We start from the raw sequence: 12,565 nt of genomic DNA, 5'->3' as shown, positions 1-12,565 counted from the left end.
ATCTACTTTGTGTCTCCTACCGGATACATTAGCCGGTAGGAGACGGGAATCAAATTATTAGCTAAGGAATGCGACAAAAACAAAAAAGAATCCATGGATTCAAGGCTTCATAGGGTGTGCAATTGATAGAAAATAAGTAATTTTTTGGGTGAACTCTTCTTTTAATTGAAAAAAGTCCACAGCTTGCTTGTAATTTATTGCTGATGACCAGTGGTGTAAAGTAACTAAGTACATTTACTCAAGTACTGTACTTAAGTACAATGTTTAGGTATTTGTTTTACTTTAGTGGAGTATTTCCAATTTTCAGTACTTTCTCTTCTACTCCACTTCATCTCAGAGGCAAATGTTGTACTTTTACTCCACTAAACTTATTTGAAAACTTTAGTTACTAGTTACTTTGCAGACATAAATTATTACATTATTAAATATGCATTAACCACTTTAGCCCTTTTGTATACCTAGGCTATTTGAAAATAGCCGATCTACAAGCTCACAACGCGTTGCATCAAGGCGCGTTGTGAGCTTGTAGATCTGCTATTTTCAAACATGCTAGTGCTTTTACTTTTGGTACTTTAAGTACATTTTGATACCAATACCTTTGTAATTTTTTATTCCGGACTATTACTTGTAACAGAGTAATTCTACATTGCAGTATTGATACTTTTACTTAAGTAAAACATTTGAGTACTTTTTCCACCACTGCTGATGACCAAGCAGCGAGTGGGGACTGCATGTTAGTGTGTCCACAGTTCTTCTGCTGGGTCGGAACGCAGAGATACAGGGACACACACGTGTTTGTATCACTCCAGGATCACACTGGGACAAAGTAGCCGGTGGAGCTTGCTTTGTGGGAGACATTACAAAGCTGTGATTGGTTTGACCAGGTGCTGCAACTGGGTGCTGTATAGCTTTTGCACCGTAATGATCAATGCTAATGTAATACGTGGACTCTAACGTGCTATTATGGGACATTTGCCCAGCACGTTATGGATGAGTCCCCCCTTTACCACTGTTCCTCGTCCATTCTTTACTGCTCGACGTACTACAGGCCCCCACAGACCGGCCCGACATCAGCGTTTATAAGTGTCTGTGGCCGGAAAAAAACGCTGTACAACGGGGAGGTGTAGAAGGGGGTGCATTTCCAACATGTAGAACTGCAGCTACACAACCAGCTGCACAGCCTGTGTGCAACTGAACTGACACCAGCCGTACATGATGGCAGTGGCTGAAGCCGTCTCAAGGTGAACAGTGTGCGTGAACGCAGTCGTGTAAAGTAATTAAGTACATTTACTTAAGTACTTACTTAAGTACAATTTTGAGATACTTTTACTTTACTGGAGTATTTTACAATTGTCAATACTTTTTCTTCTACTCCACTACATCTCAGAGGCAAATATTGTACTTTTACTCCACTACAATTATTATTAACTTTAGTTACTAGTTACTTTGCAGATACAAATGTAGCTCTAAGCGCAAATTCAATAAAGAAGATCTAAACGCTCCATGTTCGTAGCGCCTCCCCTAAGCTACGTCACCCCCGTTCCCACGCTGTCAAAATCTTTTCATTCACAATTCTAAGCAAGCGCCCTCATCCAATCAGGCGCCACTTCCTATCTGCAGCCAGCCAATCGGCGTGCGGGCTCCGTTTATCAAATACCACTGCCTCTGACATGTCACTCTCTTCCCAGGCAGCGACCAAGCAACAAGCATTCTATGAGCTTGAGTTGCCTATTCGAGCTGCTCAACATGTCCTCGGACGATGAGTTTGGTAACGATATCTCCGCGCACGACGACATTGTGTTCGAGTCAGAGAGCCAGCCCAGGAGAAGCTTCAGGCTGTCTGTCAGACAGCCGGAGAGGCCCGAGGTGGCCGTGCTTCATCAGCAGCTGGCCGCACGCAACGTGAACCCAGCTCCAGGGCTGTCCGCCGCCCAAATAAGAATCCTAGCCGAACTAGCCTCAGTTACCGTAGCACCCGTCCCTACTGCCGGCCCAATCACGGCGCCTGCCCCCGCCGCCGCATCCACGTCTGCTCCCGCCGGAGCCGACCCCAGGCCATCTAGGGGGAGAAAGAGGACCAGGAAGTCCACCCCCCCACCTTGCCAGCCCAGCCCGAGGCCCAGCGGAAGCAGTGCGGTTCCAATCCAGCCCAGGGCCAACGACATGCAAATCATCCTCGATAATCTTCACGCCATTAATTCTCGCCTAACAACTCTGGAGAGCTGCGCTGCTCCTCCTGCGCCTCCGGTCGCAGTACCTACGGCGGCGGTCCTTCCTCCCGCTGCAGTCATGCCGCCGAGGCAAATGTTCTCCCACCAGCCCTAGAGCAGCTTCCCCAGTTTTCCCTGGCCTCTGCCGCCCGCCTCCCAGCCCAAGGTACCTTCCTCAGGCCTCCAACGCGTCCCCCCGCCTAAGATCCAAAATCATTCATGGCAAGGACGTCAATCTGGTCAGCATTTTGCTGCTCTCGCCTGAGTGCGACAGGCGAATAGCTAAAGGCGATCATTTCGCCGCCGTTCTGAAAACCACCGATCCTCGGCTGGCTAGGGATATAACTATCGGGGAATTCCTAGTGGCTTTTAGCGTCTACCGAGACATCATGTGTTCGGTTTATCCCGATGGAGAAAGGAGCTTGACTCCTATTTAGCCTTAATCGGGGATCTGAATCAAAAATATGGGAAAAACATTTTCTACCAATATCATAAAGCGCTCTCCAGCAAATCCGCTCTATACATATCCCAGTATAACTCCATCATCGATTGGTCGATTCTCGACACCGAACTACTGGTGCTGATAACCGGGGGCCAACAGGTGCTCACTTGCTTCACATGTGGCGACACCGGCCACTCAGCTCTGCTCTGCCCCAGAGTGCCTCTCCTGCCCTACGCAACCCCGGCTCCTCAGCCTGCCAGCGCTCCATGGCCGCTCCCTCGAGGCGACAGATCCGGACGGCAGGTGCATGTCGCTCACGGCAGATCCGTGTGCAACAATTTTAACCTCGGCGTCTGTTCATACTTAAATTGCAGTTTTCTCCACGTCTGCAGCGCATGTGGAGAGGCGCATCCGAAGTATGTCTGCCCCCGCATTCCATTCCGCCCCCGCCTGCCTTGAAAAAGGGATTAGGATGGTTCCAGGACCTGCTGCGGGTCCACCCCTCAACCCCAATAAACGTCAGCGCGCTGGCCGGCGAGCTGGCCGAGCACCAAGACCCTGTTTTTGTTGATTACTTGATTTCTGGTTTATCTCAGGGTTTTAGAGTAGGCGTCCTTTCAGACGTGAGCGAGACGTTCGTCTGCAACAACCTGCAATCGGCGCTTAAAGAGCCCGAAATCGTTTCTCAACTACTCGAGAAAGAGCTGAACAAGGGGTATTTAAACGGACCCTTTCGCGATTCCCCTTTCCCCTTGTTTCGCACTAGCCCCCTCGGCATCGCCACTAAAAAATACTCCGGAAAGAAAAGGCTCATTTTCGATCTGTCGGCCCCCCGCTCAGGCCCAGTGGCAAGCATAAATAGTCTGATCCCTCGAGAACCTTTCTCTTTGCACTACGCAACGGTGGACAAGCCATCAAGCTAATACAATTAGCTGGCCAAGGCGCATGGCTCTCAAAAGCGGATATTACGGACGCTTTTAAAATAGTGCCCATCCACCCTTCACAGTGGCACCTTTTCGGCATCAAATGGGAGGGAAATTTTTATTTTGCAGTGAGGCTGACGTTCGGCTGCAGAAGCAGCCCAGCCCTGTTTAATTTGGTCTCAGAAGCACTCTGCTGGATCATGGTGAATAGAATGCGCTTTTTCTTCCCTAGGCATTCCCCTGTCAGAGGAGAAAACGCTTGGCTCAGTCACTACCATTGAATTCCTCGGCATCACGCTGGATAGCTGTGCCATGAAGGCTTCTCTGCCAGAGGAAAAGTTTCTGCGCATCCGCAAGATTACCCAATCGTACATCTCCAGCGCAGCAATCACAAAACGCCAACTTTTGTCTCTGCTCGGGCACCTAAACTTCGCCATGCGCGTTGTCCCTCAAGGCCGGTCCTTCATATCTAGGCTACTGGCCCTAGCTTCATCCGTCCCTAATCTGTTCGATCTAGTGTCCCTTGATGAAGGGTGCAGGTCTGACCTCCGGTTCTGGTCCGCCCTGCTTAATGATTGGAATGGCGTTTCTTTTTTTTACGACGACGTGGTACACTCTTCCGACTCCATGTCTTTTTTCACGGACGCGGCACCGTCCGTGGGTTTTGGGGGGTATTATTTAGGCTTGTGGTTCGCAAGCGAATGGCCTTCCCAATTTGCCGATCTCTCGCCCTCCTCGGCGTTATTCGAAATGTATCCCATAGTAGCTGCTTGTTCAGTCTGGGGTTCTCGGTGGCGGCGCAAATGCGTAACGGTGCTCTGTGATAACGAAGCCGCAGTTAGTATCATTAACAGAGGGCGCTCTGCTTCGCCAGATATCATGTTGTTCGTGCAGCTCCTCACTTGGCTATCCGTAATGCATAATTTTATCATTACGGCACGGCACGTTCCCGGCCACTTCAATGTAATTGCATATTCTCTCTCTCGCTTTAAATTGCAGGTCTTCCGCAGGCTATGCCCGGACGCCTCTCCAACCCCAACTCCTGTTCCCCCTTACGCAGCGATGATCCTCTCCTAGGCAACCTTCTCGAGTCTGCTAGGTTCTACATGAGGAAAGGCTTAGCCGATAGCACGATCACCTCCTATGATTTCGCCTGGAAAACTTTTGCTTTCTTTTGCCATTCTGTTAGCTTGCCACTTTTTCCTGTTCATTTTACTACCGTTTGTACTTTCATTTGTTTCTGTAAGGATGTGAAGAAATTAAGCCCCCCTTACATTCGCAGCTTAGTCGCTGGGGTGCAATTTCACGCCAGGTGCCATGATCCCTCCTTCCCTAGCCTGTTTGCGCACCCTTCAATAAAGTTGATATTGAAAGGCATTGCTAAATCGTCCCCTCCTGTCTCCGACAACAGACGCCCCATTACACTCTCCATTCTCCATGCCATGATAAATGTCTTAAGGTCCGGCATCTTTACTCTCTACGTGGGCGCTCTACTAGAGAGCGCCTTTCTTCTCGCCTTTTATGGGTTCTTAAGAAGCGGGGAATTTACCACTCAGAGCCTCTCCTTTAATCCCGATAAAGATGTATCTCTTTCCGATTTAGTTTTCCATCCTGATTATTTCACGCTAAATCTCAAACATTCCAAGTCAAAAGGCGCTTGCTCCGTAATCATAGCTCGCCTCGACTCTCCATTCTGTCCACATGCTTCCATGCTTAGGTATCTCCTTCTCAGGGTCCCTTCCCCTCAGTCAGGCCCCCTCTTCCTAACGCCCGAGTCTAAGCCCTTATCCAAGGCATGGTTTACTACCCATTTAAAGCTAGTGCTCCTCAAATGTAGGCTCTCTCCTCTGCTTTACTCAGGCCACTCGTTTAGAATAGGCGCAGCTACTTCTGCTGCCAGTCAAGGTATCCCCACAGCTTCTCTCCAGCAGATGGGGCGTTGGTCCTCGTCTGCCAACACAGTCTCAATCCGACCTGACGCTGCTGCTATTCTTTCTGCTCAAAAAGCGTTCAAGCCCTGATCTCTACCGGTAAGTGCAAATGTTCATATAGCTGGTGGTGGTGGTTCATGTTTTTGCTATTCACGCTGGTCGCGTGCGCCCTCCTAGCTCCCCTCTTATCCTTCTCTCTGCCGGCCCAGCTGGCCTCTATACGAGCATGCCCCGGCTCCCGCATCTAGCCTCCCTCTGCTGGCAAATTTTTTGCTGACCGCTGCATGGTCATTTCTGTGCTCTCTAGGAGCTTAGCCTCAATGCTGGCTAATTTCCCGCTGACCATCGCTCCATGGTCATTCCTGTGCTCTCTAGGAGCTTAGCCTCAATGCTGGCTAAATATCTGCATCCGTATTCGGACATCCCATGCTATTTCTAGTAGCTTTAGCCCACGCTGCGCTAAATTTCCCTGGCCATCGCTGCATGGCCAGCCCATCCTATGCCATTTTGAGTGGCTTTAGCCTCAATGCTGGCTAAATTTCCGACCATCGCTGCATGGTCACTGTGCTCCCTAGTAGCTTTAGCCTCAATGCTGGCTAAATTTAGCGACCCATCGCCGGTCACTCTATGCTATTTCAAGTAGCTTCTCCCTTCCATTGCTGGCGGAATTTCACATGACTGAAAAGGGTCAGTCTACGAGCGCCTCGCCGGCCTCGCATCTCCTAGCCTAGAAGCTGGCTACTTTCGTGGCCGGAGGCCATCCTACGCTATCCACTCTCTCCCCTTTTGTTTTTTCCTGCTAATCGCCATTCCATTGCTAGCACATTTCGTTTTTGCCGTTTATATCTTTCGCCTCCATCTGTCAAATCGTCACGGTGCTTTCTCTTAACCTGACTCTTTTGTTGGGGCTCTCTCCTATTCCTAATCCTGCTTGATTAAATGCAAACGAAGTCTAATCGCCAAATCTGTACTTTTCCATAATAAATGTTCCTTTGTTCCAAAGTAGCGTGGTCTCTCTTTTATTGAAATGTAGCTCTAAGCGCAAATTCAATAAAGAAGATCTAAACGCTCCATGTTCGTAGCGCCTCCCCTAAGCTACGTCACCCCCGTTCCCACGCTGTCAAAATCTTTTCATTCACAATTCTAAGCAAGCGCCCTCATCCAATCAGGCGCCACTTCCTATCTGCAGCCAGCCAATCGGCGTGCGGGCTCCGTTTATCAAATACCACTGCCTCTGACATGTCACTCTCTTCCCAGGCAGCGACCAAGCAACCCTCCTCCATCCCCAGCTCCACCGGCGCTGTCCAAGAGCCAAAGGGAGGTCGATTCTCACACTGCCACCACCAGCGTCTAGACTCCAGGGGGCTCTCTCCTATTCCTAATCCTGCTTGATTAAATGCAAACGAAGTCTAATCGCCAAATCTGTACTTTTCCATGATAAATGTTCCTTTGTTCCAAAGTAGCGTGATCTCTCTTTTATTGAAATGATTACATTATAAAACATACATTAACCACTTTAGCCCTGTTTTATACCTAGGCTATTTGAAAATAGGCGATCTACAAGCTCACAACGCGTCGCATCGCGACGCGTTGTGAGCTTGTAGATCTGCTATTTTCAAACATTTTAGTACTTTTACTTTTGGTACTTTAAGTACAATTTGATACCAATACTTTTGTACTTTTACTCAAGTAGTTTTAATTCCGGACTTTAACTTGTAACAGAGAATTTCTACATTGCCGTATTGATACTTTTACTTAAGTAAAACATTTTAGTACTTTTTCCACCACTGCGTAAACGGTCATCTGTCTTTCTTGAAGTGTTTTCCACTGCCGTGTTGTTTTCTAGAGGTCTCTTTATTCAGAACAAAGCCATTTGTTTATACAAGACACAGCATTATAAACAAAAATGAAACCTAACTGGTTATGTCGAATCCAAAAGCCATCTATTCCCCCTTAACCTGTTTTGACTTAATAAGTCCCATCCCAGTGCATGTATTTTTTTTTTGCACACACAGACGTGTACCTCCTGTGCATTGTTGCATTGGTGAATTGGAAAATGGTTGTACTCTATTTTAATGACGTAACACGCACGTCGCTTAACACCTACACTACAGGTCACACAATGGACAATTGAAATGCATCTAGGCTCATTCCTATGTTAATCCTAGGTTAATTCATGCTGGTGTGACAACCGGCTGTCGGCAGCCTTTGTTAACTTTGTTGAGGTGTGAATTTAAATGTGCGTGCGCATGCTCCTGTTCAAAAAGGTTGTTGCACGGCGTGTTAGGCCGTCCCATGAGCATTGCAACCCTGCTCCTGTGTGTGTTTCGTTAGTGTAATTAGCTGCAGCTTTGTGTTGCAATCAGATGTAGCTGTTTATGCCGTGCTCATACAAACACACACAAACATACGTGCAAACACATACATACAAACACACAAAGTCACTTGTAGCACTTGCTAGCACCGCTTGCAAACAGGAAAACAGAGCTCCTTGGCTCTGGATAGCCCTGTCAAAGTTTGAAAATGACCAGGCCGGTACAAGCACGCTAAAATGGTGGATGAACTAGCGGGGTTGCGTCCAGAAGGAGCGGCGGAGACATTAGTAATGATTAGTGTAGGTACTTCTCACTACAGGCGTCCTGTTCCTTCTTCTACACGACCAGCTGGGTGAAGGTCAAACTCCCCTCCCGTTATTTGATTGGACGTCAGCCATTAACACCTGGCTCCACCCCCTCTGTGACATCCAGCTGTGACGACAAGCGAGAGGAATTAACGTAACCAGAGCCTTTGTTAACGCCCAGACAAGGAATCAACTTAAGATATTAAGTTATATTTGGTGTGTGTGTGTGTGTGTGTGTGTGTGTGTGCGTGTGTGCATGAGTCTGCATGTATGTGTGTGTGCGTGCAGGTGGGTGGTTACTATATTTGATTGCAAATAGCTATATCTTTAATTGTATACGCAGTTCTTATTTTTGTTTTTATTTCACACTTGCTATATACAGTAGCAATGTACAACCTATATTCAAATCGTCTAGAGGGTGGGCAGGTGGCTGGACTGACGGGTCACTACAGCAGTGTTTAACACTTGGTCAAATGGCCATAACTCAGTGACCATTGCTCTGATCAGCCAACCCGATCTCACAAGACTTAGTATACATTGCACGGAGGTGTCATTCCGTGCATAGACAACTGGAGAACCCGAAAATCTGTGCATAGCCGCCTCGCATCTCCCCCATTGTGACTAAACCATTTCGGAGGCGCACAGTCTTAAGGGAACTGGAGCCACGTGATGGGCCACCGAGTGAGCTAAAGCGAACAAGTTGCCGTCCCGAACGTTGCGACGTTCCCTTGAGCCTACTCAGCTCCGTTTGAGTTATGTACCGATAGGCACAGAATCGTACATTTTGTTGTGGGGACTGCTCTGCTTCCGGGTTTTTCCGGGTTGCAACTGGTTACACCCACCGTGGGACTCGCCGTACATATGCACAGATTTTAGGGTTTTCTAGGCGACTGTGCACGGAATGAGGTGCACTGGGTCCGTGCAATGTATACTACATTCTGTGAGATCAGGCTGGATCAGCGCAATGTAGGAATAGATTTGAAGGCTGATTAGTGGCCTGAAAATCTAGTAACAGTAAAGTCACTTTCAATTGAATTGAATCTGAGAGAGGGTTTACTTTATTTGAAAGTTTCTAAGGGACAGGAATATATACACATCTTTTCTCAGCTTTGCTCAGTTCTCAGCTTGCAGGGTAAAGCTTGTCAAGAATGTGCTGCCACTTTAGAAGGTGGAAAATTGCAGCGTAAAATCCCGTCATATGCCTGACGCTATAGCGCCAAGCTGGGACCATATGAGAATTTTGGAGGTGAGAGTGACAATGTGTGTGGGTGCGTGCGTGCGTGCGTGCGTGTGTGTAAAGTTGTGAGAGATGGCATTACCCTGGCGGTGGGCATGTCAATATATTTCTGAAGTTTTAAAAAAGTGCGAATATCGCATTGCGACTCATTGTTAGCTTGTATATCGGCTTTTAAGTGGTTAAATGCACACTGCATTACTTTTCAATTTCCAGTGAATAAAAGCTGTCCACAGAGATTTAACACGTGTGTGTGTGTGTGTGTTTGTGTGTGTGTATGTGTGTGTGTGTGTGTGTGTGCGTGTGCGTGTGCGTGTGTGTGTGTGTGTGTGTGTGTGTGCGTGTGCGTGTGCGTGTGCGTGTGTGTGTGCGTGTGCGTGTGCGTGTGCGTGTGTGCTTGTATTAATATGGTACTTAGGGCCGTACGTCCCCGCAAGTACAGTACAATGTCAGAAGTGGACATTGTGAGGACCATTTCCAGGTCCACACAAGATGTTGGTTTTATGGTACACGCACACACACACACACACACACACACACACACACACACACACACACACACACACACACACACACACACACACATTTTTAAGCCAGGCCCCTCTTCAATTTAAATGGTTCCTACTTAATTTATTCAGGACTTTATTCAGGGCTCGCCCAGTCGGTCCACTTCAAGGAATATTTCACCCTAAAAATGACTTATTTTCTATCAATTACTCACCCCATGAAGCCTTGAATACATGGAGATTGTTTTGCTGTTGTTGCATTCCGGAGCCAATAATCCAATATTTGACTAATTGAAGTTAATAGGAGACCAATCTTAAAGGGCAAGACCACTTTGGTAGAGGTTTGGGTTGTGTAGTTACCTTGCCATGATGTAACTCCAAAGGTGGGCAAGAAATACAAAATAATTGCTCCATTGATTAGAAATTAATAATTCTAAATATGCTCCTCATTGACTTACATTGTATGGTAAAACAGCTCTCAAAGTCACTATTTTAGCACGTAAACGAACGCAAACAAAGTTGATTCAGACAATATAATATTGGGTTAGAGGACCACACTTTTTTCCTAGAATGTATTTATATATTTTACTTTTATTGTACCAAGAAGTCCTGTTTAGTCCTGGTCAGGTTCACATGCACCATAAACCTTTTACAAAAAAATTATATATGACCTGTTTATGTGTTTTCTTTCTTTCTCGATTTTCTTGAAACTGCAAATGATGGAGCTGTATGACTTTTTACACCTGTAAACCTCTGATGTGACGTTCCAATCTGAATCTAGCGACCCATGGTGCAGAACTTCCAAGTTCTATAAAAGCTTCTCTAATATATATATGTTTTGTAAATACTTTCCTGAGCCGGATGCAAAATACTTTAATTCTGCTGTGTCCTAGTCCTGTGTTGTGTATAGTTTGAATGTTAAACTTGATCTTTGTTGGTAGTCATGGCTGCCAGTTCCCACCTGATGTTGTGTGGAAGTCCAGATTGCTCCACACCATACTCAATAACTGCTAGCTTGCATAAAGTCTTCAGGCTAGGACTTAAGTCTGAGATGTACAGCTGGTCAGACATCCTGTTGTCATTTTTATACAGATATACATCTGGAACAGGTGTATATCTGTATCCTCCAAAGAGGATGATACGATCTCCCACCATGCAACAGCACATCATAGAATTCAATTCATACGGGTCTTTCCCCATGGGCTCAATCCTCCTCCAGGAGAAGGCCTCTGGATTAAATTTCCAGAGCGTGGAAACCTGTGGCCACCAAATATGTACAGTTCTCCATTGTAGGCAAAGGCTGAATGACACCAGCGTCCTTCTGGAACTTGTGCAGCTTGTGTGCTCAGCCAGCAGTGAGTCTTTGTGTCAAACACCCTGAGGGTGCTGTCATCGTTATATCCCCCTCGGACCCCAAAAACAAACATCTTTGTCCCGATGATGGTGGCAGAATGACAAGATGCTGGAGTGCCTCCGGTGTTGATCAAAGACCATACTCTTGTGGTGGCGTCCAACTTGTACATGTCATTATAGTACCCAGAACTGAATCCTCCATAGATATACATGACCTTCTCCAAGACACAGGCTGAGTGGCTCCACCTCCCTTTCGGAACAGTCCCGGAAACCTTGGGCTTGGACCACCTGTGGGCGTCGACATCAAATGCATAAAGCACGTTGCACCACGTGTTTGTGTAAGTACGTCCCCCCCACATGTAGATAATATCTTCCATCAGTATAGTCGTATGTCCTTGGCGTAGGGAGGGTACTTCAACGGGACCTTCTCCTCTTCCAGTTGTCACTGTCGGAAACTTCCTCCAGCGCAATGACACTGTGTGGAAGACATGAACCTCAATCTGATCCATGTCGTCCTCAATCTGGTCCATGTCGTGCATCTCAGCCTCCTGATTACAGTATCCTCCAAATGAGTACACTTTGTGTCCCACTACAACAGAAGCATTATGATTTGGTGCTCCTGTCAGCTGCGCAACATTTTGAGAAATCAACAACACTATTGATAAATGAACATTCAACAAGAGCTGCTCTTTACAAGAATTAGTCTTAATGTGCCCGCTGCCTCTTATATAGGTACAGCAGCAAAAGCATCATGCAAAGCTTGGCGGCCTGATCGCTGTAGCAACCCCAGCACCGGCAGGTTCAGGAAATCCAACGTGCACAGCAGTCTATTCAGATGGTCATTGTGTACTATGGCATAATATATTCTGCCACCCCAGTGTATTTTAGTGCTACATTCGACATAAAGTTCAACAGACTAGAACATTGGGTTGGACTTTCGGGAAAATGTTTAGGTGGTTAAATGTTTTACTCCAAAACAGGGGACTATATAATCTCCTTTGGCAACTATGTATCCTAGTGAAATACCAAGACATTTTGGAGTTCTCCAAGGTTCACTACTTGGGTCTCTTCTATTCAACATTTACATGCTCCCTTAGGGCAAATTATGAAACGAATAATAATTACGTACCATGAACACTGGGTGTGCCGACATTAACATAAACTTCAAGCACTTGTTATTGTGCCACACATAGTTGGAACACATTTTAGACGATCTGAGGCTTGTGCCAACAATAGCTAATACACAGAAATTGTGCATCTTAAAATGATCATCTTCCATTTTCGGCGAGCGACACTGTCATACGACAGAGTATATCTTAAAGGGTTAGTTCAGATTTTTTGAGTAT

At 46.6% G+C, this 12,565-nt stretch overlaps 1 pseudogene across 1 annotated transcript; it reads right to left on the bottom strand.

Moving 5' to 3' along the window:
* Positions 1-10,784: 10,784 nt before the first annotated feature.
* LOC308099665 (kelch domain-containing protein 3-like) lies at positions 10,785-11,749 on the bottom strand (annotated as a pseudogene). Its single transcript has one exon. The product of its transcript is annotated as a kelch domain-containing protein 3-like (transcript).
* Between the last annotated feature and the right edge of the window lie 816 nt (positions 11,750-12,565).

The sequence above is a fragment of the Gymnoscopelus braueri genome, assembly GCF_963280865.1.
Source record: "Gymnoscopelus braueri genome assembly, chromosome: 13".
Lineage (NCBI taxonomy): Eukaryota > Metazoa > Chordata > Actinopteri > Myctophiformes > Myctophidae > Gymnoscopelus > Gymnoscopelus braueri.
This window is presented reverse-complemented; position numbering and strand designations above follow the sequence as displayed.